At 33.3% G+C, this 15,033-nt stretch overlaps 1 pseudogene; it reads left to right on the top strand.

Moving 5' to 3' along the window:
• Window positions 1-449: 449 nt before the first annotated feature.
• LOC109680532 (olfactory receptor 10AG1-like) lies at window positions 450-1,416 on the top strand (annotated as a pseudogene).
• The last annotated feature ends 13,617 nt before the right edge of the window (window positions 1,417-15,033 follow it).

The following is a 15,033-nucleotide window of genomic DNA, read 5'->3' as shown; positions in this document are numbered from 1 at the left end:
ATAAAAGGGAGAAAAATCCAAAGAAGAGAAATAAGAAAGAAAAAAACTGAAAGAAAAGCTGTGGATTCAAAGAAGATGGAATATGATTACCAAAATGGAGAACAATATTGTACACAAACAAAACAAAAGAAAAACCTTGAAACATAATTCTTCATGGTGAAAGAATGGAATATTATTACTATATAATATACTTCAAATAATAGCTTTCACTTCTCAATACACTTGATATAATTATAACCAAGTCTAATAAAATGTTTCTTATTTCATGAATCAAACTGATTTAATTGCATATCAGTTAACTTCTGCAGCTTCAAATCAAATCTTAAAGAAACACAGCAAGTTAATAATGGAAATAATAGAAAAGATTAAATAAATATATATACACACCTAATTTAGACAACATAAAAGGCCAATTTAATTCCAAAATTGAGTTAATTAACCTTCTTGAATTTACCATGTCTGCAAATGGAGAGCAAATTAGAATAGAAAAACCAAATTGCACTACAATGATGGAATTCATTCTCTTGGGGTTTTCTGATAATCCACATCTCCAATGGATTCTTTTTGCAGTATTTTTACTCACGTAGTTGATTATTCTGATGTGCAGCAGCATTATAGTACTAATAATAACTACTGATACTGCTCTTCAGATTCCTATGTATTTTTTCCTTATCAATTTTTCATTTTTGGAAATCTGTTATGTTACAGTCACTATCCCACGAATGCTCATGGACCTTTGTACACAAAAAGGAAATATTTCTTTGTATGCCTGTGCTACACAAATGTGTTTTGTCCTTTTGCTTGGAGGCACAGAGTGTCTCCTCCTAACAGCAATGGCCTATGACCACTATGTGGCCATCTGCAACCCTCTGCACTATGCTCTAGTCATGAACCACAAGATCTGCATGCAGCTGGTGACTGCCTCCTGGATCAGTGTAATTCCAGTTGTGATTGGGCAAACATACCAGATTTTCTCTTTGCCATTTTGTGGGTCTAACAGAATTAATCACTTCATCTGTGACATCCCCCCAGTCCTCAAGCTTGCTTGTGGTTGACACATTTGTAAATGAGATAGCAGTCTATGTAGTTGCAATGGTATTTGTCATGATTTCATTTCTGTTGATCATTGTCTCCTATGGCAAAATTATCTCCAACATTTTGAAACTGTCGTCAGCCACTGGGAGGGCTAAGGAGTTCTCTACTTGTTCATCTCACCTGATAGTTGTTGTTTTATTCTATGGAACAGCAAGCATCACTTATTAACAACCCAAACCAAATCAATATGAAGGAATCGGAAAACTCCTTTCTCTCTTCTACACCATTTTAACTCCAACATTGAATCCCATTATATACACTCTAAGGAACAAGGACATCATGGTGTCTCTAATAAAACTACTAACCAAGTTATTAGTATGAGGAAAATACTTGGAAATTCAGACATAATTTGTTTAGGTTTGCCATGTAGATAAAACATAAAAATACTTTTTATTACTGTGTATTTCATGAGTAATAATCAATGTTAGGTCAAAAGACACCTTATGTCATGGGACATTTGTTTGATAGATTTTACTTATGGTCTTCTGTGAAATCAGAGTACTACTTAAAATAATTGTAAGGATCTATTTTAAGATCAATCTTTCCTTTCATTGTTATCGAGTTGAGGCACTCCTTAAGCAGTTCAGTGAAAGATAATTGAGTGTATTGTCCAAGCACGAGCTGGAGTTTTATTCTAAGATGTGTATATTTTTTTAACTTGTTCATTCTTCCATGTATTAGCTTATCAGATCCTGTGATTGGCTCAATCCAATGGCAAACAACAAAAAGAGGTTAAGATGTGAATTTAGGGAAACCATGATTTTGTTTTGTTTTACTTTGCTTTGTCTTTGTCCATGTCCTTTTAGAAATAGAAATCCTGGGTGTCTTTGCCTCATTATCATCCCTGATATAAATATTCTTGAGTCGTATCAGTCCTTTCATTTTAGCTTATGGTCTTGCTTTAGTAATATCTATTTAGGATTAGAAGTTTCTAAAATTTTCACTAGAAACTATCAATCACTTTGTTTAATGGGATAAATTCTGGTCTCTCAAAGTATATCTGCATTCAGAAACTGCAAGTGTGTAGTTATTTGAAAAAATGATTATAGCAAATTTTTTTTTCACTTTTTAAAAAATTTATTTGAGGAAGGAACACAAGAGGTGCATGTAAATGATCTCATTTTTATTTATTTATTCTTGGTGGCACTGGGGTTTGAACTCAAGGCCTCAAGGCCTTGCGCTGGCTAGGGCAGGCAGTCTACCACTTGAGCCACTCCCCCACCTTCTAAATGATTTTTTAAAAACCACTTTTTAGATTCCTTGTTTGCTGGCTGATTCACCATTCTATGTAGTCTACAAGGTGGTACAAGGACATCTTCTGACTTCTATGAAAACTGAAATTACTGAATTCAGTACAAGAATATGTGAAGCTTCGTTCTTGAGTGGAGACAGACACCTGTTGTCATTTGCTTGGAACCCCTCACACTCCCCTTCTCTGCACACACTCTGGCCTGGCCTCTCTCTGTCCACCCCCGGCCCACGCTCCCGAGCCTCACAACACACACTTGGGAAGTGGCTGGCTGGGGTCATCTGAGTTCCAGGATACTTTTCCTGTTTGTTAGCCTGAAAAAAGCTAGCAGATCTTAAAGTGAGATCACCATGGGCTTTTTTGGGAGGTCAAATCTAATTACCATTTTTCTCATTAGACGCATAAGGCAGTATGTTTAGAAAAAAGAATTAGAGAAAAATCATGTGATCATGGAGGCAATGATTGTGGAGATTGATCAATAAACTAAGGGATGTCTAGAGGCCACAAATCCTTGCAGTGACAAAGAATAATGTTACAATAAAACCTTCATGAAAGGTGAGGCCTTCCCATACTGTGAATTTGACACTTGTCTACAGAACTATGACTGTGTCTCATGTTTTAAGACACCCAATTTGTGGTGATTACTAAGGTATCCTTAGAAAAATAATATACAATGTAAATATTCCTCTCATTTGAATTATTTTATTCGAAGCATCCAAAATATATTCTGTATCCTGCCCCACTCCCACTGATGTACTATAGCACAATTGTTTCTTGCTTTAACTTTGAGAAATTACTTGACATTTTTCTTTTTATGGAAAATATAATGCTTATTATATTTTATTTTACAAACTGAATCAATGAAATATCTTCATATAGAACTAATACTCGGACAAGAATGTTTATATATATGTACTTGATCCAGAATGTATTTCAAGGGTTTTGACTTTCCTGACATAATGCAATTCAAAATTGGAAGCTAAGTAAATTCACAGTGAGTTGGAATTTATCAAGAGAGTCGAGTACATGCATATCCTATAATACTACTTACTCATTTCAGAAAATGAGTAAGTAGTACTCATTTATGGAAAATATAATGCTTATTATATTTTATTTTACAAACTGAATCAATGAAATATCTTCATATAGAACTAATACTCGGACAAGAATGTTTATATATATGTACTTGATCCAGAATGTATTTCAAGGGTTTTGACTTTCCTGACATAATGCAATTCAAAATTGGAAGCTAAGTAAATTCACAGTGAGTTGGAATTTATCAAGAGAGTCGAGTACATGCATATCCTATAATACTACTTACTCATGCTCCAGTGAGGAAACTTCCACTTTCTCAACATGTAAGAAAATATGCAGATCCCACAATATCAATCAAATGAAGAAAATATGTTTCTAAAAATTGTCAAATCCTTTTTCAAAAACATGTATGGATATTTATATATGTGTCTTACTAAGTCTGAATGAAAATAAACACAGTTGTATAAATTGTATAGTCTGATTATTTTAAAAAATTCACCACACTACACAGAGTGTACTCACAAAGGATTTTATTGAAAGACAAGAAATACAGTCAGTGAGATAAAGAAAATAATGAAAGGAAACATCAGGGAATGGACAGAAACTTAGGACCAGAATATTTTCAGCCTTCCCTTTCTTTCCACATACATGGTTACACTCTTGGCTCAAATAAGATAACTTGCACCAGAAATATGGATATCTAATAGACTCAGTGAGTAAGTGGAGGTAAGCTGGTTTCTAATACCTCTTGGTCATTTAAATAAATCAGATTGTCAAGCCCATTAGGAAAATTGCTAACAATCAGTGAAAAAAGTGGCAGGTATCACCAGAATTTTATTAGTTTTACTTTATATCAGAAAGCTCATTGATCTTACATAAGATTTAAAAATTAGCCCTGTAAGTGTACATGATTGTGCAGGACTTTAATCTCAGTGTCTGGAGACAAGGAAGGAGGATCTGGAGTGTAAGTACACTGGACAAAGGAACTAAGACCCTTCTTCAAAAACATAAAAGCAAAAATAAATAAATAAAAATAAAAACAAGAGTTGGCAACAGAGTTCCAGAGTTAGAATACTTGCCTAGTATGGGCAAAGCCCTGGGTTAAATCTATCGTACCACAAATAAAAAAAAAATGTAGGTGTCAAGGCATTTCCAGAGATGAAGATAGATTAAACTTTCAAGGGAAATGTAAATTAACTTTATACACACAATGGTAATGAATAAATTCAATGCTTTTCAGACTTTTCAGTGATTTTCTTATGCTGCATAACATGTGATCATAAACTTAGCAACTTTAAAGAACAGAATATTTTCTTCCCATTTCCTGCAGGTCATAGGTCTGACCCAGGTAACTGTTACTGAGCTTAGGGTCTTTAGCATGCAATCAAAATTGTCAGCAGGGTCAAGATCTTGCCTGGAAATTGTGGGGAGGAATGTTTGATTCTAGCTTATGTAGCTTGATGGAAGAATGCCGTTCCTAGAAGTTGCATTCCTGAGGTCTGATATCCTGCTTGGATATCCACTGGGGGAAAGTCTTGGACTCTGGAAATCAACCATATTCCACATCTGTCTTCTGCATTTTTTTCAACTTTGAATCTCTGAGTTTTTCTCTTATTTACTTATTTTTTTTTTCTGTGTTCACTACATCTAGATTTAAAGGATTTGTATGACCCAGTCAGGTCCACAGGAATGGCCTCTTTTATTAAAGTAAAATTTTATTAGGTCGCAGTTATATGTATGAAGCAATTCTGCAGTTAGACCAAGATTTATTTGGTTTAACAGCTAGAAGACTATGCAAGTATTGGAGGAATCACATTTCTGGGCCATCTTAGAATCCTATTTATTCAGTTATACTGTAAATAAATGTAAAAGTTAGAAGAAAAATGGTACATACATTCAAATACTAAAGTAAAATTTCTGAAATTTAGAAATTAAAAATTGATGGAGGAGCTCTTAAGGAACTGAGCTACATTACTCATCAATTATTGCACAGAGAGAATACAAAGCTAATAGAGTCACAACTGGGAAATTACAGATAATATGACTTCAGAAACTGAGTTCATTTGCTTAAAATATGTCTCATATTATATATATAACTATACAAAGAGCACAAATATATATAATGCTGAAACTATAAAAAAGAAAGAAAAGTAAAGTATTCCAAGAAAATATTAATTCCATATATGTACATGCATATATACATACATATGTAAGTACATTCATAATTCTAGTAGAAAATCACAATTTGAATCACTCCAATCAATGATCTACATTATTATATTTTTATATGCAATCATTAAGTTGAATGCAAGACAATATTGCTCAATGTTCACTATGCAATTGATGTGTTCTCAAAAGCATAATATAATTCATTACAATTATATAGATACATATACATATAAAGGAGCAAGAATTAGAATGTTGCTATGTGAATGAAAACAAAATTTTCAGTCATATCTACCAAATAATTTCCACATATAAAGGAAGTCAATTATGGGTGGCTGCAAGCATTGTAAGATTTTTTCTTCAGACATATTTCAAATTTAAAATACTGAGACACTGGAGATAAACCATGAAATAGTATCTATTATCTATTTACCCATGACAACAACAATTAATTACATCTCTATCCAAGAAGGTGTTAGTTGACAAAAGATTCTTATTCTAATAAAGTATGTACATAGCATGGCAAGAGAAAGCTGATATTTCTATGGCCCAAAACCCAGGCAGACTATCAAGACTCATTAAGAAATTCCCGGATATGAAAAGGGTTGAAAAACCACAACTTTGAGCCAGGATATTCTCCAGTGAATTATAGTGGACAGTTAAGAAATGTTGCTTAAAATCTGTCATGTTTGTCTTTTTCTCTTTTCTCTTTTTTTTCTGCAAAATTGGAAAACAAGAAGGCAGAAAAGTCCTGCAGGAGTGAGGGGATTGATAGCTGTGAGAAGGGGAGATGGGGAAAAGTGGGGGAGAGGGTGAATTTGTTGTAAAAAATGTGTCCACATGTATGTAAATAACAACATGATACCTGTTGAAACTACTCCAAGTAACAGGGGAGAGGGGATACAGGAGAGTGGTGGAGGAGGGGGTGAATTCAAGTATGGTATATTTGATACATTGTAAGAACTTTTGTAAATGCCACAATGTACCCTCACCCAGCAGAACAATGAAGGAAAAAAAAAGCGTTGCTTTTACTAGAATACTCACACCCCTGCCAAGATCAAGTGGTGGTGGTGGGGTGGGTGGCCAGGGAAGCTGAATTCCATAGGGAGGTTCACAGGCAGGAGAATTTTGCCCAGATTTGTTAGGGAAAAATTTGTACAAGTGATGAATGGAAGGAAAAATCTAATGTTAAGGTGAATTTTTTTTTTTTTTTGTAGTACTAGGTTTTGCTCTTAGGGTGTCCTGCTAGCTTTGTAGGCCCTCAACTGCCTGACCTGCAATGCCAGCCCATTTTTACTTCAGTTATTTTTCAGAAATAGTTTCACTTTTTGCCCAGGTCTTGCCTCAGACCACAATCGTCCTCCCAAAGGCCTTCTGTGTAACTAAGATTACAGATGCGACCAATCATGCCCAGCTTATGTTTTGAGGTGGGATCTTGCTGACTTGCTGGCTAGGCAGGGCTTAAACTGTGATCTTCCTGCCTCTGTCTCCCAAGTAGCTATGGTTACTGGTGTGAACAATGATGCCTGGCACTGAAAATAATTATTATAAAGAGAAGTCCTACTAACCAAATAAAGATAGCAGTAAAATTGTGAATTGTTTTATGCTATAGAAACTCTCGTTTATATTATTTATGTTAGATCACTGTAAAATTCTCAGAATGAAGATTAAACTAACACTGAGTATTTGATAATTAAAAATTTTCATTGAAATCAAATAAAATTTAGATTTGTCACTTTCTTCATTATAGAAGGAAATGAAAATAAAATTTTATCACTTTGAAGCTCAGCTCATGTAATTCCATATTAGTTCAGCTGTTTTGGTGATAATAGTCTATGAGGTATAGAATTGCAACACATTTTGAGTAAATATAGTCTAAGGAAAATATTGCCATTGTTATATCTTTCTGTTACATGCTATAGAAAAATATGCATGTTATATTAAGGGGGAGCAAATCAATAATTTCCTGAAAGTTATTTTATTACTAATGATAGACTTAAAAGTCATTTGCATATGTTAAAATTTTCACTCTCAAATAATTTTGAAATGTTTCAAAATGGGTATTTTTATTTTAAAAAGTGTTCTAAATCTTTTAAGCAGTACTTGATTTTTTTGAAATGTTTGGGAAATTATTTATTTTGAGAGAGAAAATCAAGGTTAAGAAAATAATGGATGATATATGCTGATTCTATTATAGCTGCCATTAAATTGGGTGGAATACTTCCAACTGGCATGATAACCATCATGCATGATAACTCCACATGAATGGGATCCCTTTATCATTTTCTTTTTCTGCAACATTTAACACTAAAAGCCATTTCATTTCCTCATATTTCTGCATAGTATTTATTTCAGATTTACATGACATTTCATATTTTGTAAGCACTTTTGGAATTTTTCTTCCTTTGGCATTTATTTTAAATTACACCCAAAGATATTATTTGCAAAATTTTATGTGCTCAAGTCCTATTATTTTCTGTACAACAGAAGATAAAACACAGCCTCAGATTTATGGGCAACTCTTGGTCAGATAAAAATGTAGGGACTGTCTATATTTAAATTGCCTGAAATTAATATTAAATGAAATTGAGTGACACACACTTTTGGTATTAGAAACTGTAAATTGAGAACAGACACAGTTAAAAATAATCTATAATGAATTCATCAAGTCACTCAATGTGACAGTTAAATAATTTGATATTTATAATACACTTTTAAATACTTTAAATGTGATATAACATTGACATTTGTAGGTAAAAATGAGACAGATAACCTACAGGCATTTAAACCACATCTTGTCTCATGAATCCTACAACATTCTGTCTCATTACTCAGAAATAAGACATATTTTATTACATGCTCTCTATCCAAAAAGAACTGTCTCTTCTTTTGGTTTTGAACACTACCTTAAATTAATAATAATATATAGAACTTTGTAGGGAATGGATTATGAGAAGCCTATGAGAACTTGACATAAGCACAGTTGTGTTCAATGACAGGCTGAATTTGGCACAGCCCCAGCTGCAGAAGAGAGAGAAGGCAAAATGCAGTGTGGCTGCTTTTCCTAAGTTGTTTATGTTCAGAGCAGTAGGAACACAAGTTTCTCCTGCTACAATGTCACACCCCTTCCAGAGAACTGTTGTTCCACCTCCTTGTTGACCACTGGATATATAAGACTCCTGAAGAAGGACATGAGATTTTTTGATGGGGAATTTTGATTGACTGCTTCTGCCATTGCTGCTGGCTTCTCTGTATCTCCACCAGAGCAGTTTTCTGTACTGAGAACTTTATACACAGTCTTTAGAAAAGCTAAACTAAAGAAAAGCTAAAGAGAACATAGGACAGTGCATGTCTAAGGACTGAAACTTTAAGAGAGATTAAGGTAAACATGGGACAGTGCAAGTCTAAGGAAAAAGACTTTAAAGAATAGAAAAGAAGCAAAGTTTTAAAGAACAGAGAAGAAAAGAAGCAATGAGGTTGTTTTGTGTCTCAATATGAGCACCCAACACACCTGGTCCCAACTTTCTGCATATCTGTCTTCTATCGTTTGTCCTTTCTGCATCTTCAGTCACCCCCAGTTAGGTCAGGAGAACAAGAGCTTGTGGGAAAGCACTCGAAGGAGCCTGTTTTTTATTTCCTTAGGTTTCATATCACATATATTATTATTATGAAAATAGCCAATGGCAGGCGGGTAGTGAGACACTCAAGGTTAAAAATGATGGGATTAGTTCTTAAGATCATATTATGGGATTTATTTCATGTCACTACTATTTATTAACTAATAAAGAGTTCAAACACTTGTGAAACGGGTTGATATGAAGGATTTTTAATCATGATGCTTGATAACAATTACTACTTTCTTTTCACAGGTAAACAAAACAAGAAGTATGAAAGTATGATATGGAAAGTAAGGCACTTATTCTACTAGATCAGCCATAAAACAAGAGATGAAGCATTGCTGAAAAGCACAGTTAAAAATTGGGTGATGGGCATAGCATTGGGAATTACAAAATCTGGGCATTTCTCTTTGAAGATTCTCTTCTTATGTGTGAATCAAAAAGACACTTTTCTTTGTTCACAAGCAAAAATGAAAACTCTTAAGTCCAAAGCCATTAAATCACATTCAAATACAAATGTACTATGATTTATAAAATATTTTACAATTTGTAATGAGATGTACTCTCTTCAATATTTTAGGACTTATCACAGATTCATTCCTCAATGCTTGTTTTTGCATTTTTCCATAATTTCAGATAGTACAATGTTAATGGAGATAAGAATTTTTATGTGCTACTTACTCAACCAGCACTAATTAATAGAAAAAAGGCCAAAAAGAAAATGACTAATTTTACTATTTCAACAGAAAAAAAGACAAACTAGCAAATCTCACTTTAATAAAGATTTATTTCTTAGAATTATGTTCTCCTTATATGTGGATTATAAATCTAAAACAAATTCAGTAATATTATCAGATATGTGTCAGAGCCAGCAATGGGACCTTCCCTGTTTGAGTTAGCATCTGGGCTTGTGAGAAAGCTCCAAGGAACTGAGGAAAAGACCTCAGAACCAAACTGTACCTGTGTGAGTTGGTATCTGTCCTTATGAGAAAGCCAGATGTCCAGAAAAACAGTATTCAAGGTTCCCAGATAGCTTTGTATCTTTCAGATGTAAATAAGAAAGTTATGCTCTCCGTGTGCTTCTCCCACTTCTCTGTTCCCATTTTAAAGGAGACATAACAAAGAGTTAATTTCAAGTGTGCTTCCCTGTACTAATGTAACCTTGACATGTAATACTTCCCTTTGTGGTGGTGCATGCCTGGAATTTCAGACCTTAAGAAGTTGAGGCAGAGGGGTTCTTAGTATGAGCCAGACTGGGCAATATAGTTAGGCAGTGTCTCAGAAAAGAAGGAATAAAATGGAAAGGAGGGAAAAAAGGAGAGATGAAGGGAAGGGACATTCCAGGAGAAGGGGTTGTGTGTGTGTGGGACAGAAAGAGAGAGAGAAAAAATTATTATTAAATTCCTAAGGAGAGTCACTCAGTAGCAGTGGAAGTGAAAATAATAAATAAAGATATACAAATTAAGTCTGCATTTGAGGGAAAAAAAACTGTATGTGGCTCACATTGTTTATTCTTTTTGCAGTAAAAACAAAGATGCAATATTTTGTTACTGTATAAATTGAACAAAGAATAAACAATGTTGTGACTAGTGAATGAGAACAAGATTTCTATCCTCATATATAATGCACAAGGAGGATGATATAAATTTTTTGAAGTACACCAGTGTTCATATTTTTACTGAATAGGTTTCATTTTACTCTTTTACTATTTACAGTTTACAGTTTTTCTTGAAAATTAAAGTACTATTAAAAATCACAAATCATTTTTTGGGATATAATATGTTTTATTCATTTTATCACTAGTTTTTCACTGTAATTTTGATACCTTTTTTTTACCATGCAAAATTATTTAATTTTACTGTGTGTTTAACTCGTGTCTTATATTATAAATTTTGGTAATATATTAGCTTTCCTAGTTACAAAATTATAAAAAATTCTTGAATGATTTCATTATTTCACTTTCTAAGATATTTAAAGTGTAAAAGAACCTTTAGAAATCACTGTTTAATGAACATCATGGAGCAGTATCTCATCAGTGACCTGAGAAATCTGGAATCCAGTGAGATCTCTACTTGTTTATGAACATTTACCAGGAAATCCATTATTGAGGAGGAAAGACATGTTTCAGAGTTCAGTGTAATATGGACAAGGTAATAATTGTCACTGTGTTACTTTTGAATGGTCTCAACAGAATTGCTCAGCAGCCTATTCATGTCTAAGAAATAAATCATGCTGTGCACTCAATTCCACAGAGAGCCTGAGGCAAAGCATTGTGAGTGGAGCAAGATTTATCTGGGCAACTTTAGGCAAATCAGAAGGTGCCAAAGTGGTGCTTTTAATTAAAAATGGAAATGTGTAAGTGGAAGAGTTCTGTGCTGCAAACAGAAATGGTTTTTATTTAAAGGGAACTTTATGTTTTTATTTTTTTTAGGGTTCTTTTAGTTTTTTTTTCATTTTTGTTTTATTATTCATATGTGCATACAAGGCTTGGTTCATTTCTCCCCCCTGCCCCCACCCCCTCCCTTACCACCCACTCCGCCCCCTCCCTCTCCCCCCCCAATACCCAGCAGAAACTATTTTGCCCTTATTTCTAATTTTGTTGTAGAGAGAGTATAAGCAATAATAGGAAGGAACAAGGGTTTTTGCTGGTTGAGATAAGGATAGCTATACAGGGCATTGACTCACATTGATTTCCTGTGTGTGGGTGTTACCTTCTAGGTTAATTCTTTTTGATCTAACCTTTTCTCTAGTACCTGTTCCCCTTTTCCTATTGGCCTCAGGAACTTTATGTTTTTAAAGAACAGAATGGCTTAAAAGTAGATTAGATATTTTTGACAATTCACATGTTTTCACTTAAATTAAAATTTCAGTATATTTAAACCCACTTCAATAAGAAACCTCAACATCAATCTACATAAGACAGGTAAATACAAACTATTTTCATACTAATTCCACCTTTAGTTCAAACATTTAAGATACATTAAAATACATTATTTTATTAAAACAGTTCACATATATATCTTATTCTATTTAATATAATTTAAATAAAATCATTACAGTAATAGAAATCATTGAGTCATTTTGAAATACAGAAAAGTATACTAACTGGTGTGCTGTTTAAGCACGGATAATACTATAATAAACCATCATGTAGATCCAACAGTTTGCAGTAATTGTCATATTTATGTATTCAGTGTTGGTTCTATTTTGATAGAAGATTTAAAATAAAACAATTCAGGAAATAAATTTATATTCATTGGAGAAAGAACACAAGGAATGTTTATTTTAAAGGGGTCTTACTGGACTTACCATATTCCGACCCTGAAAAAAGAAAGAATGAAAGAATATCATTTCATAAAAACAAATAAATAAATAAAAACAAAATACTAAGCAGCTTGTTACATTCCTGGGCATGAAAACTTATGAACATAGTTATTATATCTCTATGGCATATGCAAATCATTATTACAGTCATCACCAGTAGGTAAACACTTTGATCAGATATTTTACAAATATTTCACTGAATTCCCAGAAATAAATATTGAAATGTTAAATACTTGTTTATTATCTCACCGATAACAAGTAATAGAATTAAAATTCTAACTCAAATCCAAAAGGCAGTTTACACAGACTTGTAAACTCAAAACCTGCATACAAATTGTAACATCACCTCTGATTAGTGAATATCAATACATTTTGTTTAAAAAATGTAAGGTGAAGTATTGGTTTGTGAGAGACAACAAAGATTGTGATTCTGCAAGTAGCACACAGAGTTTATCGCAAGAGCCAGTATCTCTTTTTGCTTGCTTTGTGCATGCACACTCAATCATTTAACCCCCTGGCTGTCTTGCCTTTCCACTGTTACTCTCATATTATTTCTATATAGATCCACATTCCCAGGCTACTGTTACTGAATAAATTCCTCTTATACTTCCAACCTAATATCTGCCAAAGATACTTTTTTGTTATTAATCAACAAAATTTTTTCATTATTTTTAAACTGCTAATCATTATGAACTATAAAGACTATTTTGTTCAAATCAAGTGATAGAAGGAAATGAAGAGTTGATATAAGCAGATAAAATCTCTGTATATTTCAAGAAGATAGAAGAAATCATTTTGAGAATTTTCCTCAAGAAGAGATACTAGGAAATACCTAAAATCTAAAGGTAAAAGCCATATTTCTATATTCCTGATTTAAAATAATGATCTTTTCCCAATTCCTTACTTGTGTGTGCACGTATGTGAAGAATAAGAAATCAGGCTTATTTGTCATTGATATTTAAATGAAGCACTCATAGTAGTCCTAACATGGAAGGAGGAGCAGGACTCAGGTTGTTGAGTCTCAATATTGTTGAGCAATGTGGGTGTGACACCCTGCTCTCCACTTGGCAACTTAGCAGGCACTTTCTTGAAAAATAAAGAATGATAATCTCATTTAAATCCGTTTCTAGGTGGTGTGGATTTGGGGAGTTCGTCCAAGCCTGCAAAATAGTTAGGAGACAAGGGCAATTATCAGCACACTTAAAACCAAGCCACGACACAGTGCTCAGGGTATATCAATGTTGCTTTCTTTGGGAAGAAATATCACCTCTTCTAGACCCAAGGAAAAAATAAATTTGCAATGACAGTCAAAAATGAACACAGTTCAGAAAAAAAAAAAAACCCAGCAATCTAGATTTAGTCCATCAGAATGGTATTTTTTTGTTGTTATTGTATGGTGCCCTTGATTTCTAGAGTGTCTTGTGTAGTTTCAGAACTTCAAAATTGTTACAGTTGGTAGCAATTCAAAATCAAAGTTGCTACCAACGTTTTGCTCTTTTGCCAGTTAATATTTATAGAGTACCATTAAAATAATTGCACAGCAAACATCAAAAGTAGAGGAAAGTGTTAGATAAAAGACATTCAGTTTGGGAAAGAAAAGACCCATGTTTCACTGCTGGGCCTGACCAATGTCACCCAGCTAAGACCTCTTGGGATTCACACCTTGACTGCTGGCCACCTGGTATGGCTTCTTGGATTCCTACCTTCTGACATTTAATAATTGTTTCTCTTCAATATAATTTGTTTGGGATTTTTGTCTCAGAAATAATTGCACTTCAAAAAATACACAAAAGTCAAGGGAAGAATATGCAATAACTGAACAGATATAACAGTGTCAATATTTTGATGTATAACACTCCAGGTTTTTATATGCATGTTTATATTTTTAGTTTTATCAAAGGAGTAGTCATTTTCTACCTACAACCTATAACTAGGTTATGAAAAATGTTGTTTCATAATATTTTCCTGGTGCCATGAAATAATTATCCTATAATCTTATAATAAAAAAGAAATGTTTGAAGAAATAATTATGTTGAACATCATAAAACTACTATGCAGTTATTCATATACCAAAACATAATATGGCATCTCATTAATATAAACAATTTTTGTGTTTTTTGTATCAGTTTAAATATTAAAAAATATATGGTAGAAGAAAATGTATGAAGTGGTGCTGCTGAAACATGACAAAATTCACAGAAAAGTGCAATAGAATTTTTGAGAAATGCTCTAAATTAAAAGAGATACCACAACAAATCTGTTGATTTGTCTTCCATAATTGCCCATTATTGCAGTGTTTGTGTTAAGTGGGGCATAGTTTTCTTTAACAGAAAGCTTCTAGAATGAGTCTAAAGAAACTTCAGGAAATTTTTACAGTGATAATCTATAGGTTCCAAGATAATAAAGTGGAGGATATGTAAGTAGTGATATTCTCACTTGGGAAACAATTAGAGTGATCATGAAAATCAATCTGAATGACCATATACATTTAGAGAACAGGCTTCCAAAAGGTAAAGTGAAAAACATATAATTGCACCCTTTCCACAG

The sequence above is a fragment of the Castor canadensis genome, chromosome 1, assembly GCF_047511655.1.
Source record: "Castor canadensis chromosome 1, mCasCan1.hap1v2, whole genome shotgun sequence".
Lineage (NCBI taxonomy): Eukaryota > Metazoa > Chordata > Mammalia > Rodentia > Castoridae > Castor > Castor canadensis.
Note: the sequence above shows the minus strand (reverse complement) of the source record. Positions and strands in the feature narration are given on the sequence as shown.